This window comes from Bubalus kerabau, chromosome 5 (assembly GCF_029407905.1).
Source record: "Bubalus kerabau isolate K-KA32 ecotype Philippines breed swamp buffalo chromosome 5, PCC_UOA_SB_1v2, whole genome shotgun sequence".
Taxonomy (NCBI): Eukaryota; Metazoa; Chordata; class Mammalia; order Artiodactyla; family Bovidae; genus Bubalus; species Bubalus kerabau.
In genome coordinates, this window is record NC_073628.1 from 95,188,296 (window position 1) to 95,216,208 (window position 27,913).

The window sequence follows — 27,913 nt, forward strand, 5'->3', positions numbered from 1 at the left end:
GGAACCCTGCCCACCACAAACTAGACAATCAAGAGCTAACTCTTTTGAATTGTTTCTGTTATAAAGTCTTTAAAATATTTGTTCTCTTCTCCATGGTTTGGAGACTTTTAAATTTGTATCCTTGCTCAAGAAAGCCTTAGAAAGTAAGGTGTATGAATCAAAAAGATGAAACTTAGTTTTCCTATTTGTTAGAAGTTCTGATTGAACCACAGTATTGAGAAGAGGGTGCAATACATAAATCAAAGGACTTGAGATTTTAAGCAGAGGCTAATTATATATAGATTCATTTGTGTCAATGACTGAAAGTTGACAGTTGTGATTCTAGTTTTTTTACTTTAACATAGTTTTCATAGATAAAGCAAAGCTCTGGTGGTGCTGAATTTTTCTAAAAGTCTACTTCTGATGTAAAAAAAAAAACAAACAAACCCTGAATACTTAATAATACATGAATTAAGTATGAAATCTGAATAAAATTCAGTGTTCATTTTTTTTTTTACTCTGAATTATCTATTCTCATGTAACAGCATTCTACACAATTGCATCAACTTAGATCACAATAAAATTAGGGCAAAGAAAATAATGAAAGGATTTTATTTTGAATGAGATTTCCTATCTAGATCTGGAACTATCAACTCAGTTATGTCTGTTAATTGTGTGTGTGTGTGTGTGTGTGTGTGATAAGGTATGTACAGCTTCCCAGGTGGCTCTAGTGATAAAGAACCTGCCTGCCAGTGCAAGAGGCACAGGCAGGAGACTCAGGTTCAATACCTGGGTTGGGAAGATCCCCTGAAGGAGGAAATGGCACCCCACTCCAGTATTTTTGTCTGGAAAACCCCATGGACAGAGGAGCCTGCCAGGCTACAGTCCATGGAGTCGCAAAAAGTCTGACACAATTGAGTGCGCACATACCCACCCCCCGCCCCCCGACACACACACCTCAGATTCATGAATGTGGAAGTCATTTGAAATGAATTTTTAAATACAAGTAAGTGCTTTGAAAAGCTTTCACAGCTTTGAAAGCTTTCAAAGCTTTCACAGTGCTTTGAAATTTTGAACTGGCCGTATAGGACTATAAAGCAAACAAATGATGTCTTCTCTAAAATATATGTTTGACATTAGGAAAGAAGTAATTTCTGGACATTCCATGCACTACCACCAGTGTGTTGAGCTCAAAATCAGGTCATTTAGTTTCTCTTCTATTAAATGTCATGATGAAATTGTGGTGCAGCATTGACCTTACAAAAGGTTTAAATACTATTTCTGTGGTAAAATTAAATAAACCTCTCTTGTTTCAAATGGGTTTCAGAATGTGCACTAGCCAGTTTTAAGATCCAGTGACTAATACTTATTAATTTGTGTCTTCCAGTGACAATGTTAGTCATTGTGTCTTTGATTGTGTCAAGATACATAAAGCAGCTGTAGAATTTTTTAAAAACCAAATGTGGCAATGTTTTCATCCTGTGGCAATATAGTATGTGAGACAAAGATTTTCGTAATTTCATATTTTGTATGATTCATCTAATTTTTCAGAAGACTGAACCCAGTGCAAATAGCAAATCATTTTCTGCTATTTAAGCTTTTTTTTTAATTAGATAATGGAGCTGAATTGGTTTTTTGTCAATTGTATTTGAGATGGCAGCCACTTTAGAAAATGACTAAATTATATGAGACAATTTCAATTTCATGCGATTCACTGAAGACAAAATTGTCTAAAGATATTTCACTCAAGTATTCTGACAGTGGTATGATAGTATATGAGTTTTAGAAATTAACACAAATTAAAAAATGCTGATAAGGGCAGTAATATTTGAAATGGAATCGAAAATTGTTCTTTTATGAAAGTAATATGTTGTACAAACATATTTAATACATATGTTTGTCATAGGTTACCTCTTGGAGGGAGGGTGACTACTTTGGCTCAACTGTGACATTATGCTAGCCCTAGAAAATAGCTTGAACCAGAAAATATATAATGGGATAATATTTTTATGGGCTGATATAATTATTTTAGTGAACCTTTAAGACTTAATTAAACTTCTGAAAATTTTTTCATATATTCCTAAGAAGTGAAAGTTAAAGATCGGCCAAAGTATATAACCCTCTAATTAAAAAGAAATGCATTCTTTTGTGGCCATTGTTAAACATAAATATTGTTTCTCTGCATGAAGTGCTTTGAGTTCATTTTTGAAATGCTTTTTTGTGGTTTTCATAAGAATTCTTGAGGATCATTACTTTTCCTTCCCAATCCTTCAAGTTTGAATAATTTAATCTCCAACTAGGGAAAATTTATTTATTAAAACTGAAATAGGGATTAAGAAATTTAGTCACAACCAATGAGTCTTTTGATGGAGAAAAATCTGAAGGGAAATTCACCATTAATTTTTAGACTAGTCAAGTCATAACTCTTATACCCATGGGAATTCCATTCTTGCCCTTAAGGACTTTTTACCCATCCAATAACATGTCTTCATTTAACATTGTTAGTCTGGATTGGGTTCTTCTTAAATGCCACTCCAGTTTTAGTCTATCTAAATGAACAACTGGCTCTATATCCTTTTTGTTACCATAAAGAACATTTATTCCTTCTCTTTCTGAAATGCTGAGCAGATGATGAGTGAAGGGTCATTCAAAATCTTCATGAACTGGAAGCAGGTTTTTATTTTTTCACATCCTTACTGTGCTCCACACTCAAAGTGATATTATTTGAGTCCACAGGGTTTGAAAGCTGAATGGCCAACCTAGTATTTTAGACCATTCCTGAGATACTTTGCTCAGGAAAGTGGAACAAAGGGAGGTGGATTTCTGATTCCTTGAATGGAATTGGTACTCACAGTGTTTCTAACTAATGCAAAAATACTTTGAGTTGAAATTAAATGGTGTTTTCATGGTTATTTATCTAAATGCTGTGCACAAACCTAAAATGTCAATCACCCAGGATGAAAACTTGATTGTTTATTATTTTGTATTTTATGGACTTCTGAAAAATTAATTTTTAAAATTGAGGTTTGGCTGGTGTAACAATATTGTATTAGTTACAGGTATACAGTATAGTGGATCACAATTTTTAAAGATTATACTCCATTTATAGTTATTATATAATATTAGCTATATTCCTTTAGGGATGCTTTAAATCAAAGAATTTGGAATTCTTAAAGAACACCAAAAGTTGAGTCCTTTTGGAAATTTTCCTGACGTTTGGAAGAAACTAGCCATCTTTCTTAAATTGGAGAATGTTTTTCTGTTGCCTGGAGGGCTTTACCTATGCTATTCCCTTGATGTAGAATGATGCTACCTTTCACCTCCATCACCCAATTAATTTTTTGACACTTAAGATTCAGCTTATATATTGCTACCTTGAGGTTGCTAACTCATGACCCCTCAGCCTAAGTCCTGATTCTTGTTATATGCTCTTGTAGATCTTTGCAAACATTACTTGAGGCCCTTACCCCAAGTAGTACTTACCCATTTCTTTTGTATAAGTGATTAGTTTTAATGTCTTCCCCAATAAACTCTAAAGTTCTATCTGATTTGCTAATTCCACCCAGTTCCAACTGCCTAGTAGACTACTTTGTATATATTGCAGATGCTCAATGCATATTTGTGACTAAAATGTAAGAAAAAATATAGGGATGAAATATTTTCCCCTCAAATTAATGTGTGCTTTCCTGATTGTAAATTATGCATTTCTAATGGCTAATTTTCTCCAGATCTCTCTATACTCCAGCATCACTTTGTTCTAATCCATGAAAATCACACTTCAGGTGTTTCAATGACCTACTTACTGCCAAATTTAGTATAGCTTATATATTATTTTAATCTCTTAAACTCCAATATAGTTTTGCATGTGTTGAACTCCCAGCAAAATATTGTTTTTAAAATGTAGATGCCTTCTTTTAAAATTGAAATATAGCTGATTAACAATATTGTGTTAGTTTCAGGTGGACAGCAAAGTATCAACATAATTTTAAACACTGGCCTCTGTTGCATGACTGTCTGCACTTCTCCTTTTCTGGTGATTCTTATCTACTCATATTAGAAGCTATCTTAGGTTAGATTTTTCATTCTAAGTAAGGGATTGGGGAAAATAGGATAGAGGGGAAGGAGTCAAGCAAGGGTAAAATTTTAGGCAGAGTACCCTAGAGAGTAGCTTAGTCTTATCCCAAGGGAAACTCTGGGGTCTGAGTTACTTAAGAGAGTTGTTCTTTCATTGCTCCTGCGCTGGGCTGTCATGGGCTAACAATGGTTGCTTCCCCAGGACTTTGGCTCTCTATCCTTACAGGAAAAACAGCTCTAGTAGCTAGAGGACTGAGGGGAATCTCGTATATGGGCTCTAGAAGAAAGAGAACACAAAGCTGGTAAGGCTGCTTAGAAACACAAGTAAAGACTGAAAGGAATCTGGGAAGAGTGCCAACAGTATCTGTTATGGAGATGCAACCAGAAGCATCATCCCTATCAAAGCGAACTATTTCTGTGCTCAATTGTGTATTCTGTAATTTTGGATCCACCTGTTCAGGGCTTCCCTGGTGGTTCAGTGGTAGAGAATCCGCCTGCCAATGCAGGAAATGCAGGTTTGATCCCTGGGTTGGGAAGGTTCCGTAGAGAAGGAAATGGTAACTCACTCCAGTATTCTTGTCTGGGAAATCCCATGGACAGAGGAGCCTGGTGGGCTTCAGTCCATGGGGTTGCAAAAGAGTCGGATACAACTTAGCAACTAAACAAAAACAACCATCTGTTCAAAAAAGACATGCAAATCTACTGGTCCTTCCCTGAACATTACCAGGTGGCTGTGCAGCACTGGAGTGACGAGCGGCAGAGAGAAGATACCCTACGTCCAAGGTCAGTAGCAGCAGCCACGAGGAGATACCCCACGTCCAAGGTTATGTTAGGTCCATGAATCAAGGCAAATTGGAAGTGGTCAAACAGGAGATGACAAGAGTGAACGTCGACATTTTAGGAATCAGTGAACTGAAATGGACTGGAATGGGTGAATTTAACTCAGATGACCATTATATCTACTACTGTGGGCAAGAATCCCTTAGAAGAAATGGAGTAGCCATTATAGTCAACAAAAAGTCCAAAATGCAGTATTTGGATGCAGTCTCAAAAGGGACAGAACGATCTCTGTTCGTTTCGAAGGCAAACCATTCAATATCACGGTAATCCAAGTCTATGCCCCAACCAGTAATGCTGAAGAAGCTGAAGTTCAATGCTTCTATGAAGACCTACAGTACCTTTTAGAACTAACACCCAAAAAAGATGTCCTTTTTATTATAGGGGACTGGAATGCAAAAAGGAAGTCAAGAAACACCTGGAGTGACAGGCAAATTTGGCCTTGGAATACGGAATAAAGCAGGGCAAGGGCCAACAAGGGCTTGCCAAGAGAACACACTGGTCATAGCCAACACCCTCTTCCAACAACACAAGAAAAGACTCTACACATGAACATCACGAGATGGCCAACACCGAAATCAGATTGATTATATCCTTTGCAGCCAAAGATGGAGAAGCTCTATACAGTCAGCAAAAACAAGACTGGGAGCTGACTGTGGCTCAGATCATGAACTCCTGATTGCCAAATTCAGACTTAAATTGAGAAAGTAGGGAAAACCACTAGACCACTCATGTATGACCTAAATCAAATCCCTTACAATTATACAGTGGAAGTGAGAAATAGATTTAAGCAACAAGATCTGATAGACAGAGTGCCTGATGAACTATGGATGGAGGTTCATGACATAGTACAGGAGACAGGGAGCAAGACCATCCCCAAGAAAAAGAAATGCAAAAAAGTAAAATGGCTGTCTGAGGAGGCCTTACAAATAGCTGTGAAAAGAAAAGAAGCCAAAAGCAAAGGAGAAAAGGAAAGATATAAGCATCTGAATGTAGAGTTCCAAAGAATAGCAAGGAGAGATAAAAAGCCTTCCTCAGCGACCAATGCAAAGAAATAGAGGAAACCAACAGAATGGGAAAGACTAGAGATCTCTTCAAGAAAATTAGAGATACCAAGGGAACATTTCATGCAAAGATGGGCTCAATAAAGGTCAGAAATGGTATGGACCTAACAGAAGCAGATGATATTAAGAAGAGGTGGCAAGAATACACAGAAGAACTATGCAAAAAAGATCTTCATGACCCAGATAATCCCAATGGTGTGATCACTCACCTAGAGCCAGACATTCTGTAATGTGAAGTCCAGTGGGCCTTAGGAAGCATCAGTATGAACAAAGCTACTGGAGGTGATGGAATTCCAGTTGAGCTATTTCAAATCCTAAAAGATGATGCTGTGAAAGTTCTGCACTCAATATGCCAGAAAATTTGGAAAGCTCAGCAGCCATTGGTCACAGGACTGGAAAAGGTCAGTTTTCATTCCAATTCCAAAGAAAGGCAATGCCAAAGAATGCTCAAACTACTGCACAATTGCACTCATCTCACACGCTAGTAAAGTAACGCTCAAAATTCTCCAAACCAGGCTTCGACAGTACGTGAACCGTGAACTTCCAGATGTTCAAGCTGGTTTTAAGAAAGGCAGAGGAATCAGAGATCAAATTGCCAGCATCTGCTGGATCATCAAAAAAGCAAGAGAGTTCCAGAAAAACATCTATTTCTGCTGTATTGACTATGCCAAAGCCTTTGACTATGTGGATCACAATAAACTGGAAAATTCTGAAAAAGTTGGGAATATCAGACCACCTGACCTGCCTGTTGAGAAATCTGTATGCAGGTCAGGAAGCAAAGGTTAGAACTGGACGTGAAACAACAGACTGGTTCCAAATAGGAAAAGGAGTACGTCTGTATATTGTCACCCTGCTTATTTAACTTATATGCAGAATACATCATGAGAAATGCTGGGTTGGATGAAGCTGGAATCAAGATTGCTGGGAGAAATATCAATAACCTCAGATATGCAGATAACACCACCTTTATGGCAGAAAGTGAAGAACTAAAGAGCCTCTTGATGAAAGTGAAAAAGGAGTATGAAAAAGTTGGCTTGAAACTCAACATTCAGAAAACTAAGATTATGGCATCTAGTCCCATCACTTCATGGCAAATAGATGGGGAAACAGAGGAAACAGTGGCTGACTTTATTTTGAGGGGCTCCAAAATCACTGCAGATGGTGACTGCAGCCATGAAATTAAAAGACACTTACTCCTTGGCAGGAAAGTTATGAGCAACCTACACAGCATAGTAAAAAGCAGAGACATTACTTTGCCTACAAAGGTCCATCTAGTCAAAGCTATGTTTTTTCCAGTAGTCATGTATGGATGTGAGAATCGAAGTATAAAGAAAGCTGAGTGCCAAAGAATTGATGCTTTTGAACTGTGGTGTTGGAGAAGACTCTTGAGAGTCCCTTGGACTGCAAGGAGATCCAACCAGTCCATTCTAAAGGAGATCAGTCATGAGTGTTCACTGGAAGGACTGATGTTGAAGCTGAAACTCTAATACATTGTCCACCTGACTCATTTGAAAAGACCCTGATGCTGGAAAAGATTGAAGGCAGGAGGAGAAGGGGACAACAGGGGATGAGATGGTTGGATGGCATCACCGACTCAATGGACATGAGTTTGAGTAAACTCTGAGAGTTGGTGATGGACAGGGTGGCCTGGTGTGCTGTGGTCCATGGGGTCACGAAGGGTCAGACATGAAGAGTTTATTCAAATTCATGTCCATTGAGTCAGTGACACCTTCCAACCATGTCATCCTCTGTCACCCCCTTCTCCTCCTGCTCTCAATCTTTCCCAGCATCAGAGTGGCTCTTCACATCAGGTGGCCAATTATTGGAGCTTCAGCTTCAGCATCAGTCTTTCCAATAAATGTTCAGGGTTGATTTTCTTTAAGATTGACTGATTTGATCTCCTTGCTGTCCAAGGGATTCTCAAGAGTCTTCTCCAGCACCACAGTTTGAAAGCATCTTCTTCAGCATTCAGCCTTTTTATGGTCCAACTCTCACATCTGTACATGACTACTAGAAAAATCATATCTTTGACTATTTGGACCTTTGTCAGCAAAGTGATGTCTTTATTTTTTAATATACTGTCTACGTTTATCATAGCATAGCTTTTCTCCCAAGAAGCAAGCGTCTTTTAACTTCATGCCTGCAGTCACTGTCTGTGGTGATTTTGGAGCCCAAGAAAACAAAATCTGTCACTGCTTCTACTTTTTCCCCTTCTATTTGCCATGAAATGATGGGCTTTTATGCCATGATCTTAAGTTTTCTGCATGTTGAGTTTTAAGCCAACTTTTCCACGCTTCGCTTTTACCTTCATCAAGAAGCTCCTGGCAATCTTGATTCCCATCCAGCCTGGTATTTCGCATGATGTACTCTTCACAGAAGTTAAATAAGCAGGGTGCCAATATACAGTCTTGACAAACTTCTTTCTCAATTTTGAACCAGTCTATTGTTCCATGTCTGCTTCTGTTGCTTCTTTACCTACATACAGGTTTCTCAGGAGGCAGGTAAGGTGATCTGGTATTCCCATCTCTTTAAGAATTTTCCAGTTTGCTGCTCTTCACACAGTCAAAGGTTTTAGCATAGACAATGAAGCAGAAGTAGATGTTTTTCTGGAATTCTTTTGCTTTTTCTATGATCCAGTGGATGTTGGCAATTTGATCTCTGGTTCCTCTGCCTTTTCTAAATCCACTGTGTACATCCTGAAATTTTCAGTTCACATACTGCTAAAGTCTAGCTTGAAGGATTTTGAGCATTGTCTTGCTAGCATGTGAAATGAGTGCAATTGCATGGTAATTTGAACATTCTTTGGCACTGCCCTTCTTTGGGATTGAAATCAAAACTGACCTTAGCCAGAAACAACTTAGCCTCTCATAGCTATACTGCTCAAGTGAGATACACGAACATGATGCCTACTACCTGTGTTGAGTTCCTTCTATGTCAGCTCCTAAGTTGTTGCAAATCTTCTCAGAGTTCCACACCACCAGTGCCAACCCATGAGAAAAGAATAAAGTAAATGCTGACTTTGCCTTCTGCCTTAGGATGACTTACTGTCTGCTGGTGCTGAGGTTCTTTTATTTCTCACCAGCATTCAGAAACTGTCATTTCCTTTTCTACCTGCAAGGCCTAATAATCACTTTTGAAGCCCTGTGTATTATTCATCACACATCTGCTTCTCAGATGTGGGCCTGAAAGCTTGCTGAGGAACAGCTTCCAGTTTTACTCTCTTCTTTCACTGTGGAGAAACTTAGAAGTTTGGTCATACTTTTTGATGGAAGGACAAGGAACTAGGTAAATTGCTTGAACTTGATAAGCTTTCAGATTTTTAAACTGTATTTTCATTCTTAAAGGATAAAAATGTTCTCACAGAATTTAACAAAGCATCTTATATTATTAAGGTTTTTATTGTTTTTTTTTTTTTTTTTTTTTTTTTTAATATTTGCTGTAGTCACTGTAGATACTTAGCAAAATGTCTCTGCTGTGGTGAGTGGATCTCCAGGATTTAGAGTTTCTGTTGTGGCTTTCACCTGGTGGGGTTACTACAGGACTGGGTCTTTTATCATGAATCCATGTTACAAAATATATATTCAGTTGGGATATGGTAGTGGTACCTGGACAGTGGTGAGGAGTATGAAACAGAACAGAGGAGAGGGGAATGCTATTCTTGGTTTATCACCTCAACTGGAATGTGAATTCACTGGGTTTTATTACCAATGGTACTACAAAAAAAAAAAAAAAAAAAAGAGTTTTCACTGACTACAAAGGTCTTAACTGTAACTCATGGAGGATTAGCAAAACTCTTCATTTAAGCCAGGAGTTGTACCTCATGAAAATGAATTTGTTCTGACTTGATTCAGTGGTGGTATTGGAAGGGCCAAGACTCAGGAGTCCAGACTTGATTATTTTCACACAGAATAGATCCAAATGCCACATAGTCAAGTAAAGTACAAACATGAGATTAAAATGATCCTGTGCTCTGCTGGCCCTTTGAAGTTTAAGAAATTACTAACCATGTCCACTGTCCCAGGTGCCTAAAGAGATCCAAACACCCACAACTGAGTGCATTTGTCAGAGCTGCAAGCAAGTTTACATATTTTATGCCAAAACTTTAATGGCAGTGTCTCCCATCCTGAACTTCCATGAAAGCTCCCTCTCATCAATCTTGGTTCTTGTTTTACTCAAATCCTTAATTGAAAAACAAACTTTATTTTAGAGGGCAAAGGACAGAATATTTTTCTCACTCTTTTCATATTCCCTGGGTGACTAAATTCTCGTTCAGCATGGGAGAGAATGTTTATTCCCGAACTGCTGGTGGTGGTCTAGAACAACTCCAGAATATTCCACCTACATCTGTGTAAAGGTTTTTGTGCCGTGACCAGATGATAAGGGTTGGAAAACAATGAGAGGCATGCCACTCAGCCTGCAGGAGGATTGTGGGTAGCTGGGGCTGAGTCCTTCTGTGTCTACTTGTCATCTCAGCTCATCATTAGTCTGGCCTCTGAGTTATGCTTGGAGAAGACTGCAGCCACTGAGAATGCTCACAAAGATACCTCTTGCGGTTTCTGCCACTTTGGCCTGAAGTCTAACTAAATCGTTTACCTAATGGAGGCCACATGTTGGCCCTTCTTGCCTGGGTGTGTGCCTCTTCAGCTGCATGATAGTCAACTTCATCCAAAGATGGGGTTTGCCAAACTGTTATGCTATGAAGGGCCAGATACAGTTCTGAGTTTCTCAACCAAAACAAAAATGAATTAATTAATGACTCATGCTTTACACTCATTTCCTGAGGCACACCCTTTGTTTCTCCTCACTCTTGCCCTTATATCTTACACTCAATTTATTTTCTTGGTATTGTTTATGCTATTCTTGCTTTTCTCACTGCCTCCACCTTAGTTTTTTATATATACATATATGTGTGTATGTATATAAAAATCCAGCTTCTCTCCCAAGCTTATAATGCCACTCTATTCACTTCACGTTGATTAGTTTGTGTGTTTGGTATTATTTAATTTTTTTAAAACCTTAATTTTAATGTATACTTTTTAGTCTTTTTCTTTTGGTTTCTGGATTGGATTTTGCTTAAAAAGGCCTGCCCTATTATAAAATCAACTTTTGTATTTTCTTCTGCAAATGGAATGAATTTTGATATAAGGGGTGAGGTAGCAATCTAGTTTTGCTTAATTTTCTTTTCTCTAAATGGCTGGCTGTTTATCCCAACGTCATTTATCGCATAATCCGTCTTTCTCTACTGACTCAAGTACCATCTTTTTCTGTTGTACTGATTTCCCATGAGGATTTGGTATGGTTCTAGATTCTCTGTGCCAGTCCATAGATCTTCCTAACTCTACCAGCACCAGTAGTTTTCATCATTCTGGCTCAAATTCATTCTGTTATGCCTTTATCCAATACATTTACTGAGGGCCTACTATATAACTGACATTCTTCTGTGTGTTAGGATTACACTGATGACCATTTTAATCCCTAGTAATATTTCTTTTCATCTCTCATTACTTTTGTGGATTGGAATTCTTGGTGTAGAAAAAAAATTCTTGGTGTGTATCACTTTTTTGGTTTGTTTGTTATCATATAAATTTTAGAATCAGTTTACCATGTTAAAGATAGTCTTCCTGGGATGTTTATTGGGGTTGCTTTGAATTTCTACCTTAGTTTAAGGAGAATTGGTATCATTTGAATATTACTTCTAGAAAATAATTTCCTATTGATTCAAGACTTCTATGTTCCCTTATAGAATTGCAAGCTTTGTTTAGATAGGACCTGCATATTTTTTGTTAAGTTTGTTTCTAGGTATTTATCTCTCTTGTTTTTTATCATAGATGGTATCTTTTCCCCACTATATTTTGTCATTTACCTCTGTATTGAGAAACTACTGATTGTTGTGAATTATTTAACCAGTCACTATGTCGATTTCTCTTAGTATAATATTTTTTAATCAATCCCAATGTTTTCTAGGTGTGTGTATATATATATATATAAAATGTCTTTTATTTGCAAAAAGATTGTAATTTTATCTATGTTATGATTTTTATTTCTTTCTCTTGCCTAATTACTTGAGATTGTGATCCCAGTAATGATGTTGAAAATGGTTATCTTTATTCAGTTTCTGATTATAATGGGAACACTTTTAGTACCTTATCATGACAGGGGGTCTTGATTTGAACTGTGAAACTGTTTCTCACAGAAGAAACTAATTCATTAATTTTTATTTTGAATTTTATTACCATAAAGTTGATTTAATTATTTTTTCTCTTTTTGACTATGAATACAGTGGATATATTCATAGATCTTTTTGTCTAAAACATCTTGTCTCTCTTCCATTATATTTTAGGTTAAATCATAAAGAGGTAAATTATGTGGGTGATTGCTACTAATTTAATTCTGTTTTGGCTTTTTAAAAAACTGAGTCTGGGATGTTAGCCAAAGAGTCGAATATTTTTCCCTCTTCTTATTTCCTTTGTCAAAATGAGCAAAAATAACTTTGTGTGTATGTATGGATGGATGGATATAGATACATTCTTAAAGCAGGAATAAGACTGAAAATCAAAAGTCACAGTTAAAAATGTGCTGTTTTAAAAGCTTGTCAGTTTAAAATATCCTATTAGAAAGAATTCCACAGGACCTCTGGCCCAGATTTGCCTCCGCTATAAGTAAGACCCAACAGTTGAGCATTAGTGTTTCAAATGTTTGTTTGCCTTCCTGGATCTAACATCAATAACAAAATTGATTTGAATGATTATTCAATAAGTATTAAACAGATCAGCTGGTCTGACCTTAAACCAAGTCACTTACAGATCTCACTAAGAATTCATTATCCAGTTTCTAAAACCTTGAAAATCAAATGGCAATCCACTCCAGTATTCTTGCCTGGAGAATCCCATGGATGGAGAAGCCTGGTAGGCTATGGTCCATAGGGTTGCAAAGAGTTGGACACAACTAAAGTGACTTAGCACGTAGGGTAAGGGAGTTAGAGAAGGCAAGGTTCAGAAAAAGAACGAGACTGGCACTTTACAGGAACAGATCACTTTTAATGAGGCGAGAAGGGGCAGCAGTCAGATTAGTGAGCTGCTGCACTAACCCAAGAAAAAGTAAGTATGTATAGTCTTATATGTGGAAAGCTACTGTCTTAAGGCGGCCTCTTCTCCAAGGTTGTTCGGAGTAGTTATCTCTTAAACGGCTGGGGCAAGGAATTTTGGAGATCAGCCAGAGGCTGGACCAGCTGGGAGCTGGCCTCAGCCTTAATGTCCATTTTTTTTTTTTCTTTCAGGTGAGACAGTTCTTTGTTTTGCATAGAATGGTGGGGAGGACCTGGAGGGGAGTTTTAACTCCAGTCTATTTTGAGCCATAAAACTTTCCTTCATAGCACACAGAAGGCAGTAGAGAACTTCTCTGTAGGACATAATACAGTAAACTCCCAACAATATTTTTGGGTCATGTCTTCTTAGCTCCCAGGTTTCATTTATGGTGGTTAGTAAGAATCAGTCCTTCTCTCCAAATTCCCTTCTCTACAGTGTCTTGAGAGCAGTACTATTTTCTACTTGGTTCCTCCTTGCTAGTCTGACCCAGCAGCCTCTTCCTTCCCCCTTCTGAAAAGCCTGTTTCAGGAAAGGTGAAACTTCCCACCATCCTTGCAAAAGACAGTTTTTCAAGAGGGATAGTTCCTGCCATAATTCTAGCAAATAAAGTCTTTCATCACTTTAAAACTACACTATTGCTGTCACAGCCGCATTTCTACCTCTTAGGTGGGAGTTACCAAAGAGAAAGAAATACTGTGAGCCATCGGAGGAAGAAAGAATTTCAAACAAGCACCTACTCATGCTCCTTCCTTCCTGGGAGCACTAGAAAGTTTTCATAGGCAACATTTTGAGGGACTTTTTGTACAGAAATTACCCTGATCACATAAAAGCATTCCTTCTATAGGATACTCACTGGGACAAAGATATAGATTTAGAATATAGCATTCTATTGATACTTTGATCTTTCCCAAACCATTAATGTATTTCTTATGAATCAATGCTACTTTTATGTAAATCAATAAATGGTTGCTGTAGCTTTGATGCAGAGCCTATTTGAAAAGTTTTTGTGAAGTTCTCTGAATTATAAACAAAAGAGGTAGTTTTATGCATCATTTGAACTCTTGGGAACTTAATTAATTGACTTATTTTCCTATCAGGAATTCATAATTGAGGATAAAAGAAGTTATAGAGAGAGCCAATGGGTTTTTTGGATCCCATTATATCCAAACAAGACCAGAAGGAAAGAGTATTTTTCTCCCAACCCTTCTTCAGATGATGTTTTGTCTACTGCAGAGGAGAAAGGATAAATAAGCTGGGGAAAAAATGGCTTAGTGAGGAGTTAGGCTAAAGGAGGTACATTTAGTTGAATAGTGGAGATTGCCTCTTTATACACTTTAGAGAAGCAATTTCCTTTCTCACTGGAATTTGGTTACTGAGGAACAAGGCTTCCTAAGCAAGTACCTCACCCACCCCTTCCCCATGAGAGTGACTTCATCATAGGAAAGGTCTTCCATTATGTCACAGTGGGGTTCTCAGTCAAATCCGTGATAAGAAGTGGTTTATTACTGCAAAAGGAAAACTATTAAGAAGTGAAGCTGGGGACCTCTGAGAGCAAACTTGACTGTTCTCCCAAACATTATGTTTATTCCCTTTCAGTTCAGTATAGTTCAATCACTCAGTCGTGTCCAATACTTTGCGACCCCATGAACCGCAGCACACCAGGCCTCCCTGTCCATCACCAACTCCCAGAGTTTACCCAAACTCGTGTCCACTAAGTCGGTGATGCTATCCAACCATCTCATCCTCTGTCATCCCCTTCTCCTCCTGCCCTCAGTCTTTCCAAGCATCATGGTCTTTTCAAATGAGTCAGCTCTTCGCATCAGGTGGCCAAAGTATTGGAATTTCAGCTTCAACATCAGTCCTTCCAATGAACACCCAGGACTTATCTCCTTTAGGATGGACTGGTTGGATCTCCTTACAGTCCAAGGGACTCTCAAGAGTCTTCTCCAACACCACAGTTCAAAAGCATAAATTCTTTGGTGCTCAGCTTTCTTTATAGTCCAACTCTTACATCTATACATGACCACTGGATAAACCATAGCCCTCACTATAAACCATAGCCATGACTACTGGATAAACCATAGCCTTGATTTTTGTTGACAAAGTAATGTCTCTGCTTTTTAATATGCTGTGTTGGTCATAACTTTCCTTCCAAGGAGTAAGCGTCTTTTAATTTCATGGCTGCAATCAACATCTGCAGTGATTTTGGAGCCCCCCAAAATAAAGTTATTCCATTTATTGGAAGCATTTGTTTCTGTAACTCCACCAAGGAAGTGAGAATCAGGCTTGACTCTAAATATTTCTTTTTGAACATTAGTCAGTTAAAAATAGAATCATAGGAATTAAAATAACTTCCAGGTTGTTGTTGTTTTTTTTTTTTAAACATTCCTGTATTTCACAACAGCCTTCCTAAACCCTTCCCCACATGTATCCTGTTTGCCCAAACACTGAGGATGTAATATCTCATGGTCTATTTCAGAATTCAACATTGTCAAGGGTCAGGGAAATACTCCCCAGCCAATCTAAGTGTATTCAGTCCAAGTCTGCATTTTTTTCTACCTCAATGCTAGAGCTAATAAAATGATCTTAAATTGTAAAAATTTAGGAGAATAAAGGCCTTAAAACTCAAGTGTTTCCCAACCAGAATTCTACTCCAGGCTGATAAAGTAATGAATGTCTGTCATTGGCCCTAAGCACATAGGAGAAGAAAGGTTTTGTGGGAGAGGGCAAGAAATGATCAATATTCACTACATGGACGGAGAACAGGCTCATTTAGACCAGTGGTTCATCTATGCCAGGTTGACATCTGGTGCCTAGAGAGCTACATATCAGATCACTTGGGCTGCTTGTGAAGAATCCAAGTTTACAGACTCCCCTCTTCTACCCTGCTGCTGCTGCTAAGTTGCTTTGTGACCCCATAGACAGCAGCCCACCAGTCTCCCCCATCCCTGGGATTCTCCAGGCAGGAACACTGGAGTGGGTTGCCATTTCCTTCTCCAATGCATGAAAGTGAAACGTGAAAGTGAAGGCACTCAGTTGTGTCTGACTCTTAGCGACCCCATGGACTGCAGCCTTCCAGGCTCCTCTGTCCATGGGATTTGCCAGGCAAGAGTACTGGAGTGGGGTGCCATTGCCTTCTCCTACCCTAGATCCTAATTTAGTAGATCCATATTGTCGAGTGCTACTCTGAGTTCAGAATCTGTACTAAACCAACACCCCCTACCCTGGCCAATGTAGGAAACCTGCCTGTGTATCTAGCCCAGCTCTGCTTCCATGCCTCTAGTGATGGTGGTGGGCAAGGGGCGGGGCAGGGGGATGTCCATTACCTAATGAAGCAAGCAATCTCTTTTTCAAGCAATTGTAATTATTACAAGCTTTTCCATGCACTCATTTGAAATCAACCACTCCTTGACTCTTATTCACTGTTTTCAGTTATATGACATAGAAGAGAGAGCAAGCAAATATAAGTCTCTAACAGATTAGCTCTTCAATGTTTGTTGATCATATGTCATGTTTTCTCTCTGTTTTATCTTTTTTCTTTTCTAACAAACAGAATAAAACAAATCATCATTCTCTGAAATCCAAGAAAAGGGAGGGCCTGGAACACTCAGCCAGGACTTTCCAGCCTCACACCTTGATCCAGTTCCCCAGTTAATTAGCCAACTCATAGTTCATTTTGAATTTATACTTGCTTGTTCAGAATGACTTTGTAAAAGCCTCCCCTGTCCCACTCTTACTGTGTAATAAAGATCTAGGAAGTCTCAGATTTATCTTAGGTTATCTTTGAAAACCTTTGCATCACCCCACATTGCTCTAGCTCTCTCAGCTTCAATGCTTTGGGTCTGAGTGGATATCAGAGCCTCAAGAAGTCCCTTGTTGAGACTCTAGTCCCTGCAGAACCCTGGAGGACCTGAGCTGAGTCACAAGGTCAATTGGTATAGATTTTACCCAGAATAAGTTGCACATCCCCCTTTCTATGAATTTTCTTCCTTCTCTCTTCTCTTTTGCCTACCTCTTACTTTCACATCTCAGCATAGATCTTACCTCCTTAAGACAGTGCCCACACTGGGTAAGGTTGCCTACCCCATCATGTATTTCCATAGTATCTGTGTTAATCATAACAGCTACTACATAGCAGGGGCTTCCCAGGTGGGGCTAGTGGTAAAGAACCTGCCTGCCAGTGTAGGAGACCTAAGAGATGCGGGTTTGATCCTGGGTCGGGAGGATCCCCTGGAAGTGGGCACAACAACCCACTCCAGTATTCTTGCCTGGAGAATCCCATGGAGAGAAGAGCCTGGCAGGCTACCATCCACAGGGTTGCAAAGAGTCGAACACGACTGAAGTGATTCAGCACGGCACCACATAAGTTGGAAATTATCCAAGTAGTTGTCTGGTGGCTTGTTATTACATTACAAATTAGCTCCTTGAAGACATGGACATTGTCTTATTTATCTGTGAACCTTAGATACTTCGTAACTGCTCAGTTAATAATTGCTAAATAAATAACTAAATGGATGGATAAGTAGATGAATGCATTGACCTAAAGAGAAGCTTGAAGAATTCTGAGTGAACAGAATTTGCCTTCCCCTTTCACTTTTTTGGGTGGTTTCTTAGCCTTTTCTCCAAATGGTTACTTGAGAGGTCTTCAGTCTTGCGATGAGGTGGTGTTCATTGCATTTATTATTTATTCACTAGTTTCCTCCATACATGGAGACTCCCAGGAAATACTGCCAGTAAAGTTCCCAAGCTGATCTAGAAAAGCAGCATTGTTAATGCATTTAGTTTCTCACCCTTGATACTAAAAGTTGTCCTATTTTCCAGTCAGTAGGTAGGTTGGGAAATTTTTAAAGCTTATCCTAAACTCATCTTGACATTCCTAACCTTAATTAAATATTACAAAGTTCCTATCTCCTGTCAAAGACACTCCTGTGATGGAGACCGATAGGCAAAATTCCTTCCATTCCTGTGTTGCCTGAGAACTCCCAAACTGTGTAAAGAATCTGGTATTTTCTCATTAGCAAGTGTTCTCCCATCAGCCATGCTCTTCCCACAGAGCTGCATTCTTCTTTGACGAGTAAAACATTCTTTTAATCATGTTCTGCCAGTGAGTCATTGGGACCCAAAGCAGTTTAGAGGAGAAATACAGAACTGAAGTTGGGCATGTGATTCTAAATACTTGGTTTACATTTTATGTTGTGACTAAGTAGGCTCAAGGCATATTCCGGCAGAAAGCACCGCCTCCACCCAGAAAAATGAAATAGATCTTGGGTCTTTCCTATTTATTCATACCTTTCATGCCTGATATCTCTCTTCCAAAGTAACTTCCATTTAACATTTTCTCATGTTTAAGTGACAGTGCTTAGTAAATTACAGTTTTAAAGTGAATTCAAGAGAAGGATAACATATAAGCCAAAAAGTGACATATAGAGAGATTATGAGAAAACAAGTAATCTTAGTCTCATTGGGCATCAGTCCCATTACTTCACAGTCTCCTTAGTTAACTCAGAAAATAATCAAACCATACATCTCCAGTTTTACTTCCGAGTTCTTTTTTAGGATAAGACAACACGGTAAACTCAAAAGAATACAGAAAAATCAAATGCTATAAAGTATTCTATGATCTTGTTGCATCTTGTTCTTTGGCTTATAGTCATTGGAACAAATAATTGGCCATTTGGGGTTTATTTTATTTATTTTTAAATTAATTTTATTGGGGTATTGTTGATTCATAATATGTTAGTTTCTGTTGTACAGCAAAGTGAACCACCTATGCTAATGTTAAGTTACTTCAGTTGTGTCCGACTCTGTGCGACCCCATAGATGGCAGCCCACCAGGCTCCCCCATCCCTGGGATTCTCCAGGCAAGAACATTGGAGTGGGTTGCCATTTTCTTCTCCAATGCATGAAAGTGAAAAGTGAAATTGAAGTTGCTCAGTTGTGTCTGACTCGTAGCTACACCATGGACTGCAAGCCTTCCAGGCTCCTCTGTCCATGGGATTTGCCAGGCAAGAGTACTGGAGTGGGTTATACATATACATATATCCACTCTTTTTTAGGTTCTATTCCCATATAACTAATTACAGAGTACTGAGTAGAGTTTGCTGTGCTACACAGCAGGTCCTTATTAGGTATCTATTTTATATATAGTGATGTGTATATGTCAATCCCAATCCCGCCCCCTCCCTTCTCCCTTGGTAACCATAAGTTTGATTTGTACATCTATAACTCTGTTTTTCTTCTGTATACAGGTTCATTTGAACCATCCTTTAAGATTCCACCTATAAGTAATGGTATATATTTGTCTTTCTCTATCTGACTTACTTTACTCAGTATGACTCTAGGTTCATCCATGTGGCTGCAGATGACATTACTTTGTTCTTTTTATGGCTGAGTAATATTCCATTATATATATGTACCATATCTCCTTTATCCATTCCTCCATTAATGGACATTTAGGTTACTTCTATATCCTGGTTATTATAAAGTGCTACAATGAACATTGGGATACACATCTCTTTTTGAATTATGGTTTTCTCAAGATATTTGCCCCAGAGTGGGATTGCTGGATCATATGGTAGCTCTATTTTCAGTTTTTTGTTTGTTTTTTTTTTTAAGGAACCTCCATACTGTTCTCCATAGTGGCTGTATCAATTTATATTCCCATAAACAGTGTAGGAGGGTTCCCCTCTCTCCACACCCTCTCCAGCATTCAGTGTTTGTAGATTTGTTTACTTTAAATGTCTGTCTTCCACTAAACTGTAAAGTCCAGGAGGACAGAGGCAGTGTTTGTTTATCTAGAATCTAAAACTGTGCCCTGTACGTTGTAGCACCCGGGAGTAATTGATAAATGAATAGAACCAATTACTGGCTAGCATCTAGTTGAGAGAAAGCAAGCCTGAAGAGTTCCTTTTAAACCTCTGCAGTTATCCCATGGCAGGAGAGAAGGGCAGCGCAAAGAGCTCTACACCACTCTGTCGAGAGGACCCCTCCCATACCCCCAGTCTTCCTAGCTCCGTGCTCAATACTTCTCTTCACCTCGCCACTACACATGGCCTGAGGACTAAATGCAGGAAGGCACTGTGGTCAGAACTGAGTGTTCTTCTTCACCAAAGAGTCTTTAGGGCTTGCCTTCATGTTATTCCACCTCTCCTCACGTTGCTCCATATTCCCTACTTGAACTCCTTCTCCAAACCTCTCAGTCAGATTCCCCAAACCCTTCTTTTGGACTATGTTCTCACAGTCAAGCCTCAACAAGGTCTCCTATATACACAACCTCTTTTTCCATTACTCCTTCATTCAGTTCAGTTCAGTTCAGTTCAGTCACTCAGTTGTGTCCGACTCTTTGCGACCCCATGAATCACAGCACGCCAGGCCTCCCTGTCCATCACCAACTCCTGGAGTTCACTCAGTCTCATGTCCATCGAGTCAGTGCTGCCATCCAGCCATCTCATCCTCTGTCGTCCCCTTCTCCTCCTGCCCCCAATCCCTCCCAGCATCAGAGTCTTTTCCAATGAGTCAACTCGTCGCATGAGGTGGCCAAAGTACTGGAGTTTCAGCTTTAGCATCATTCCTTCCAAAGAAATCCCAGGGCTGATCTCCTTCAGAATGGACTGGTTGGATCTCCTTGCAGTCCAAGGGACTCTCAAGAGTCTTCTCCAACACCACAGTTCAAAAGCATCAATTCTTTGGTGCTCAGCCTTCTTCACAGTCCAACTTTCACATCCATACATGCCCACTGGAAAAACCATAGCCTTGACCAGATGGACCTTTGTTGGCAAAGTAATGTCTCTGCTTTTGAATATGCTATCTAAGTTGGTCATAACTTTTCTTTCAAGGAGTAAGCGTCTTTTAATTTCATGGCTGCAGTCACCATCTGCAGTGGTTTTGGAGCCCCCAAAAATAAAGTCTGACTCCTTCATTTGCTTGTCCTAATCAAAATCTAGGTCTCCTTTAGAGATTTCAATTCTTCCACATCCCTTGCAAGTGAAGGCAATTTTTTTTTCTTCCAACTTTTGTGCCATAGTGCTGGAGGTGAATATTTGATTCTTAGTACTTTCAAATATTGTTAACGATTCTCTTTAAACAGTTTTCTGAAAACACCTACCATTAGAGTCTATACACATCCTCATCTATCTCCTAAGCTGTAGGTCTCCCCCTTTTTTCAGTAAAAATTTCAACTTCTGTTTTTCCCCACTCCCACTCCTGTCAAAAATTCTGATGCCTCATTATCCACTGAAATAGTCCATCTTCTACTTGGTCTTTCAGTACCTTGATCTCATTTTCTGTGCTCCTAACCTCCACCACACCTCATCTCAGTCATTTACTCCTGTCCAAAACAGGACAGGAAGCCCAAATGGAGTCACTTATGATAAGCCCCATGTTACCAAGCTGAGATGGAACATATTTGCAGTTTTGACTCTTTCAGAAATGGACTCTTAAACCAGTAAATTAAGAATCTCTTGATCAGCACTAGTGAGCACTAGTGCCTGACAGACCCTTGCCTATCCCAGAAGGGAAAGTGACCACACTACAACCAATCCACTCTTCACTGGTATGACTCTCTTGATCTTGCTCACTTCTGACTACAAAAGTCTTTCATTTTATTCAGCTCCTTGGAGCTCCTTTCTACCTTCTAGATTGGATGCTGTCTGACTCATGAATCATTGAGTAAAGCCAATAAGATCTTTAAAATCTACTCAGTTGAATTTTTTTTTAACACTTCCTACACTTATACCCTAGACCATGTATTGGGATGGCCAAAAAGTTCATTTGAGTTTTTCCAACCCAACATTTTGCAAGCACTGAATCTCAATCAAACTGTCTGATCACCACTCTTACATCTCCAGTTCAATTCCTCTTACTAGAGGAATTCAATTCAATCCATCAATTCAATTCAATCCAATTCAATTCCTCTTACTAGCCCTCCTCTACTCCCCAGGGATCCTTCTCCCATTCACCCTCTCCATTCCACCTCTCCACTGCCTATTATCTCCTCCATAGCCTGTCTTCCCTCCTTACCCAAATTAGTTCATTGGTTTATTCTCATAATTACCTCTGGGATATACTTTTAATCCCTTGCCCCTTTAGGTTCTGGTTATGTTTACCAGGTTAAATCCAATTCTCCACCCATATTTGTTTGCACCTGAGGTGGTGAATATGGTTGGAAAGACTATATAACTAGGCAGACTGATACATTTGAAATTCAAGAGTATTAAATGACATGAGCATACTACACTTACCAGCAAGTCTGCTCCTGCTTTCTGGGGTCTTTAGTTCTTACCTTTTCCTCTCTCTTCAAATCTATAACAGCTCTATTCTTGCTCCCTCTTGACTGTTTACTGTGCCTGATATTTCACTGCAGAAATAAAGAGTAATCAGATAAAAAGCTCCTCATCTCTTCCCAACCAAATCTCTCTCCTCCCTGTGCCTTTTATACCCATAGAGTCTTGCCTCCCTACCTATTAAGAAGAATGCATTTTCTGTCCCCCTATTTAAGACCAACCATTCCACCTGTGTCCTGGATCATTTTTTGATTAATTCACACTGTGTTAGATTGATTGATGCTCTGCTATCTTAAGAGGGAATGATCTTCATATTGAGACCAAAACCTAAAGATTTTAGCCAAGAAGAATTGTAGGAGAAAATCCTCAGTGGAAATGGGGTTAATTATTTAAACAGACCTTACTCTGATGGCCCAAGTTTCATTTCCTCTTTGAGATTTTGTCATGTTTATTTTTGCAGCCACTACCTTATCCTAGACTCAGAGGCCTACTGTTCCCCTAAAATTTTGATATACTACTGCCACAACCAAAATTAATTTTGGTCTTGGCATAACTGAAGTGTACTGGATTTTCCCAAAGGCCTTTTACTAGAAACTAAAGAAAAATACCTTAATATTTTGTGACAAAATTTAGGTATAGAAAAGATACATTTGTTTATTCATTAATTCTTCAGCTATCTATTAAGTCTCCCATTATCCTTGGCACTGAGATTAAAGTCAAAGGTTTTAGCACATGGTATGTATTTGCAGATGGCTCTGAATCTAGGAGAGAAGACAATAAAAAAGAAACAAATAATTGTGTAGAATTTAATAATATATAAATGTGGTGCAGTGGTTGGACAGATTGGAATTGATTTTCTCTACCTGAAGAAGTTGGGAAGGTGCATTGAGGGGAGGGTGTTTGAATTTGGAGAACATAAGCAGGTCAATGTAGATGGAGTATTGACGTGAGGCGAGAGAGATGAGGAAGGGACTAGGAAAGCAGACAGGTGCCAGTCCTGGAAGATATTAAACATAATACTAAAGGGTTTAGACTCTATCCTGAATATGCAAAAGGAGATCTTGACTTTTTTAAGCATTAAAGTTTACATGTTAGGTAGTTTTCATTTGTACGAAGACTATTTAGGAAGTCAAGTGAGAGAGATGAGGACCTAAACTTAAAATGTTTGAGTGATAGTGATTCAGTCGTGTCTGACTCTTTGAGACCCCATAGACTATAGTCTGCCAGTCTCCTCTGTCCTTAGGATTCTCCAGGCAAGAATACTGGAATGCATTGCTATTTCCTTCTCCAGGTAACATGTTTAGAAGGATGAATCATTAGGTCCTAAGGAACAGTTGGATGGAGGAAGGAATAGTCAAGGATGACTTACCTGTTTCTAATGTGGATATCTAGATGAATAAGGGAAGAATGCACTATTGAAAGGGATGAATAATTTCCAGTGGGAAGTGTTTTGACTACATCCTTTGTGAGACTAGCATTAGAAGTTAATTTTTTGCCTGCAAAAGAATCGTTTGTGACCTTTTCTCTAAACTGGATTAATGAATGACACCACCTAAAATCCATTGTGTGTATTATATTATTATGATTTTTAAAAACTAAGCAAAACTATTTGCAGGATAATAAACCCATCACCATGACACCTGAGCACTTAGTGAAGATATCTTAAGACTCTTTCTAGAGCCTGCATCCAGACAAATACGATTTGAAAAATTCTATTCAAATTCTTCTTTTCTATCAACATTAGTTTAACAATGTTGTCTTTTTAACTTATTACTCCAGGAAAGATACAATAGCCAGGCTTATGCAAACATGGTGAAATAAAACTTACAAAACTTGCTCAAAGCAGTTAATTTTCCTGAAATACCAACTAGACATTTCTGTGATCTCAGGGTGATTGTTTTCAATGAAGAAAATCAGATCATCTGAAAGATTTTAGCTGTGTCTACTATGATAATATAGATCGGGCCATAAAATTTGTCCTATGGCTACTGATCTTGAATCCCATAACTTGAATCTGATAGACAGATATATGCTATTTGCCTATCCATTCATGCTATTACCCTTTATTAGGGAGATAGAAGGTGTTATACAAATGATAAACTCCATATAGAATTGATTAGAAGTATAAATAAAAATGAAAAAGTAAAGTGGCTATAAAGTTCTTTGAAATTTTTAAGTGGTAAAATTATAAAAATAACATTAATAATAGTGCTTACTCTTTTCCAGGCAGTATTCAATGCTGTGCCTCTATGATCTTATTTAATCCTCACTATGATCCCATGGGCTAAGCACTATAACATCAGCTTTACGCACAAAGCAGATGGATTTAGTGAGGTTAAGTAACTCATTTCAAAGAAGCAGTCAATAAGCAGAAGAACTGTGATTTAACTCAAGGGTCAGTGGAAACCCCAAGAATTTAAGAAGAATGGACTTGAACCCAAGTCTTTGTTCCAGATTTGCGGTGTTGAACTATACCTAAGACTAATCTTAGGGCAATGATACAGCCTCCAGTAAGCAGGGCAGATACAAAGACATGAAGAAGATGTTTGTTATTTAGCATTCTTTAAGAGGTACACACACACACACAGATAACAGATGGAGTTTTTTCCTAGGAGATCTGGCTACCCTAAATTCTGACCACTAGTTAGGCCTCAGCATGACAAATGCTGGTCCTAATGTACAAAAAGATAGGATGCTTAAGTGTGGTGTTTTCAAAGACTTTGCTTACATAATCTCTAAAAGACCTTTGTAAAATGATCTAGAGCCATGTAGCTACCTCTCACACTCTTAAATTACCAGATAAAATTCTTCATTTAAATTTAAATAATTGCTGAGTATGAAATTTCCAGTGCCCTATAAATATTGGCGTGAAGTGCTCAGTTACTCAGCCATGTCCTACTCTTTGTGACACCATGGACTATAGCCTGCCAGGCTCCTCTGTCCATGGAATTTCTCAGGAAAGAATGCTGGATCAGGTTGCCATTTCCTTCTCCAGGGGATCTTTCCAACCCTGAGATCAAACCTGTGTCTCTTGTGGCTCCTGCACTGTCAGAATCCTCCTGGATTTTTTACCACTGTGCAACCTAGGAAGCATTACTTATAATTAAACAGTGAAATCATTCTTTTAAGTATATTCAGTGAAATCTAAATACAATAGTGGTTTGATACTGTCACCCACATTGAAATAGATGATCATGTTCTATAATGCATGAAAGTTTTGTAATTATCTTTGTTTTTTTTTTTTTTCATAATCAACTGTATAATTTTTATTTTTTTATTTTGTGGTGGATTCATTTTGATATTTGGCAAAACTAATACAATTATGTAAAGTTTAAAAATAAAATAAAATTAAAAAAAAAAGAAAAAAAATGTAATTATCTTTGAATTAATACTTCCCTTCTCACTGTTTTATCCTCATGTAACCTATTTTAGCTTTGAAGGTCTCTCATTGATTACCCAATCATTTTTTTTTGTAGCAAATAGATGTATATAAATGGAAATTTCACTATTTAAAAACTTTCCTATAATTACCATACAGTTTATTAGTACAGAATGGTTGAAACATGATACAACATGTGGGATGCAATGTAATTGGGCAAAATTTTGAACATTTTTACTTTTAAAAAGGGCTTCCCAGGTGACTTTAGTGGTAAAGAACCCATCTGCCAATGCAAGAGACATAAGAGATGTGTGTTTGATCCCTGGGCTGGGAAGATCGCCTGGAGAAGGAAATGGCAACCCACTTCAGTATTCTTATCTGGAGAATTTCATGGACAGGGAAACCTGGCAGGCTATAGTCCATAGAGTTGCAAATAGTCAGACATGACTGAAGAGACTTAGCATGCAGTTTAAAAAAAAAGTAAATGGGAGTTTTTTTATCCAATTGTTTCAGATATTCTGTTCATAGATTTCTCAATACTAGAATGAGACAAAGTTCATCAATTTACTCTTATTTTTTGTTTGTAAACGTATAAGCACTGGGAAATCTTGTTCACGTGGTTACGTAGAAATGTCATTCAATTAATAATCCTCCTTTTGTGTTAAATGCCAATGTTTATATCAGGACATTAAATAACAAACAATTTATTATGCTCTCTTCAGCAGCATATATACTAAAATAAACTATTTAGTGATCTATCAGCTGACAGATTGGTTAAGTCTTCCTCCAATTTTGAAAAACTCAAAAAGCTGAAAACCATCCAACTTGCAACAGATCCGTCATAAACAGAGTCATTTGCTTTCTCAACACCAGCATCACTATTTTCAAATGTCTCTTTGTTTGTCACCCAGTAGTCTTTTATACTCTGGAGCAATGAGCCAAAGAAACTTTTGGATGGATAATGGGTGGTTCTTTCTTTTGCAAAGTGGACAAAGTTATTATGAAGATGGGAAAGAAAAAAACTATGCTTTTTCATAAGCATTTTATGGAAGCTGAGAATAAATTAGTGCCTTGAAACCATGTACATCTGCATATCCTCAGAAAGTTTTCAGATACCATCAGAATCTAGGCAACACTTTGAATCCCACTACTTTAGTGCCCATGCTTGTATACATCAAAATCATGGTATTTTGAGTCATCTGGGTTGTCTTTATTCCTAAAGATAGGTGAGTACCTAATTAACGTCATTTGAAGTCTGTGTGTATAAGTTGCTTCAGTCATGTCCAACTCTCTGTGACCCTATGGACTGTAGCCTGCCAGACTCCTCTGTCCGTGGGATTCTCCAGGAAAGAATACTGGAGTGGGTTGCCAAGCCCTCCTCCAGGGGATGGAACTTGCATCTCTTACATCTCCTGTATTGGCAGGCAGGTTCTTTACCACTGGCACCACCTGGGAAGCCCCAGTTTGAAGGGTACCAGAATGTTTTTCTGGATTCTAAAATTCCCCCAAAGCAGTGGTTACTGTTACCCCTCTGAACAAAAACCTCTCAAGTATGGAACTGAAACTGACTGGAAGAAGTAATAGATAGTGTTTACTGAGTATATATTATGAGCCAGATATTTAAAATTTTTGCATAAACTTAATACTACTTACAACCCTATGAAGTAGATGCTATTAGCCCTAGTGTACAAATGAGAAAAATTAAGGCACAGAAAAGTTAAATAACTTGCCCCTGGTTTCACCATTAGTTGGTAGAGCTGGCCTCCAAACCAGGCAGTTTGTCTCTGAAAGCTACTAAGCTTAACCACTAGACTAAAAAACTCTCAATATTATTCCTGTCTTTACACACTAGATTTCTTGGGTTAATTTTCTAGACATACTTTGGGGCTTTGAGAATAAGGGGCAGAGGACAGACCTGGGTTTGGGTGTTTGTTTTTTGGAGGGAACTATAGGTAATGCTACAAAATGGAAGTCTGAGTGCAGTCTTTCAGTAAGGGCTGTGGACAACTAAATGGATGACTGAAGGTATTGAGTCTTGGGAAGGGAAGACGGGGGTTCAGAACCAGGGAAAGCAGACTTCAGAGAGAAAAAAGAGATAATGACTTTGTCATAATGGTTCTCTGCCTGGCCCCACCAGGAATTTGTTAAGCTAAGAGAGTAATAGTCTATTTGGTTAGTGACAGATGTTGAATATCTTGTGCATCTAGCTGCATA

The 27,913-nt window shown here is 38.5% G+C and overlaps 1 long non-coding RNA gene across 14 annotated transcripts in view; it reads left to right on the plus strand.

Moving 5' to 3' along the window:
- The window catches only part of LOC129653031 (uncharacterized), a 438,049-nt gene that overhangs the window by 250,266 nt on the left and 159,870 nt on the right, over positions 1–27,913 (plus strand). Inside the window, exon 4 of one of the 14 annotated variants that reach the window (XR_008714917.1) lies at positions 24,547–25,473. The exons of the other annotated variants lie outside the window; for them this stretch is intronic. This is a non-coding gene — a long non-coding RNA (uncharacterized LOC129653031). Of the gene's footprint in view, positions 1–24,546; positions 25,474–27,913 lie in introns of those variants that run through there. 14 annotated transcript variants of the gene reach the window in all.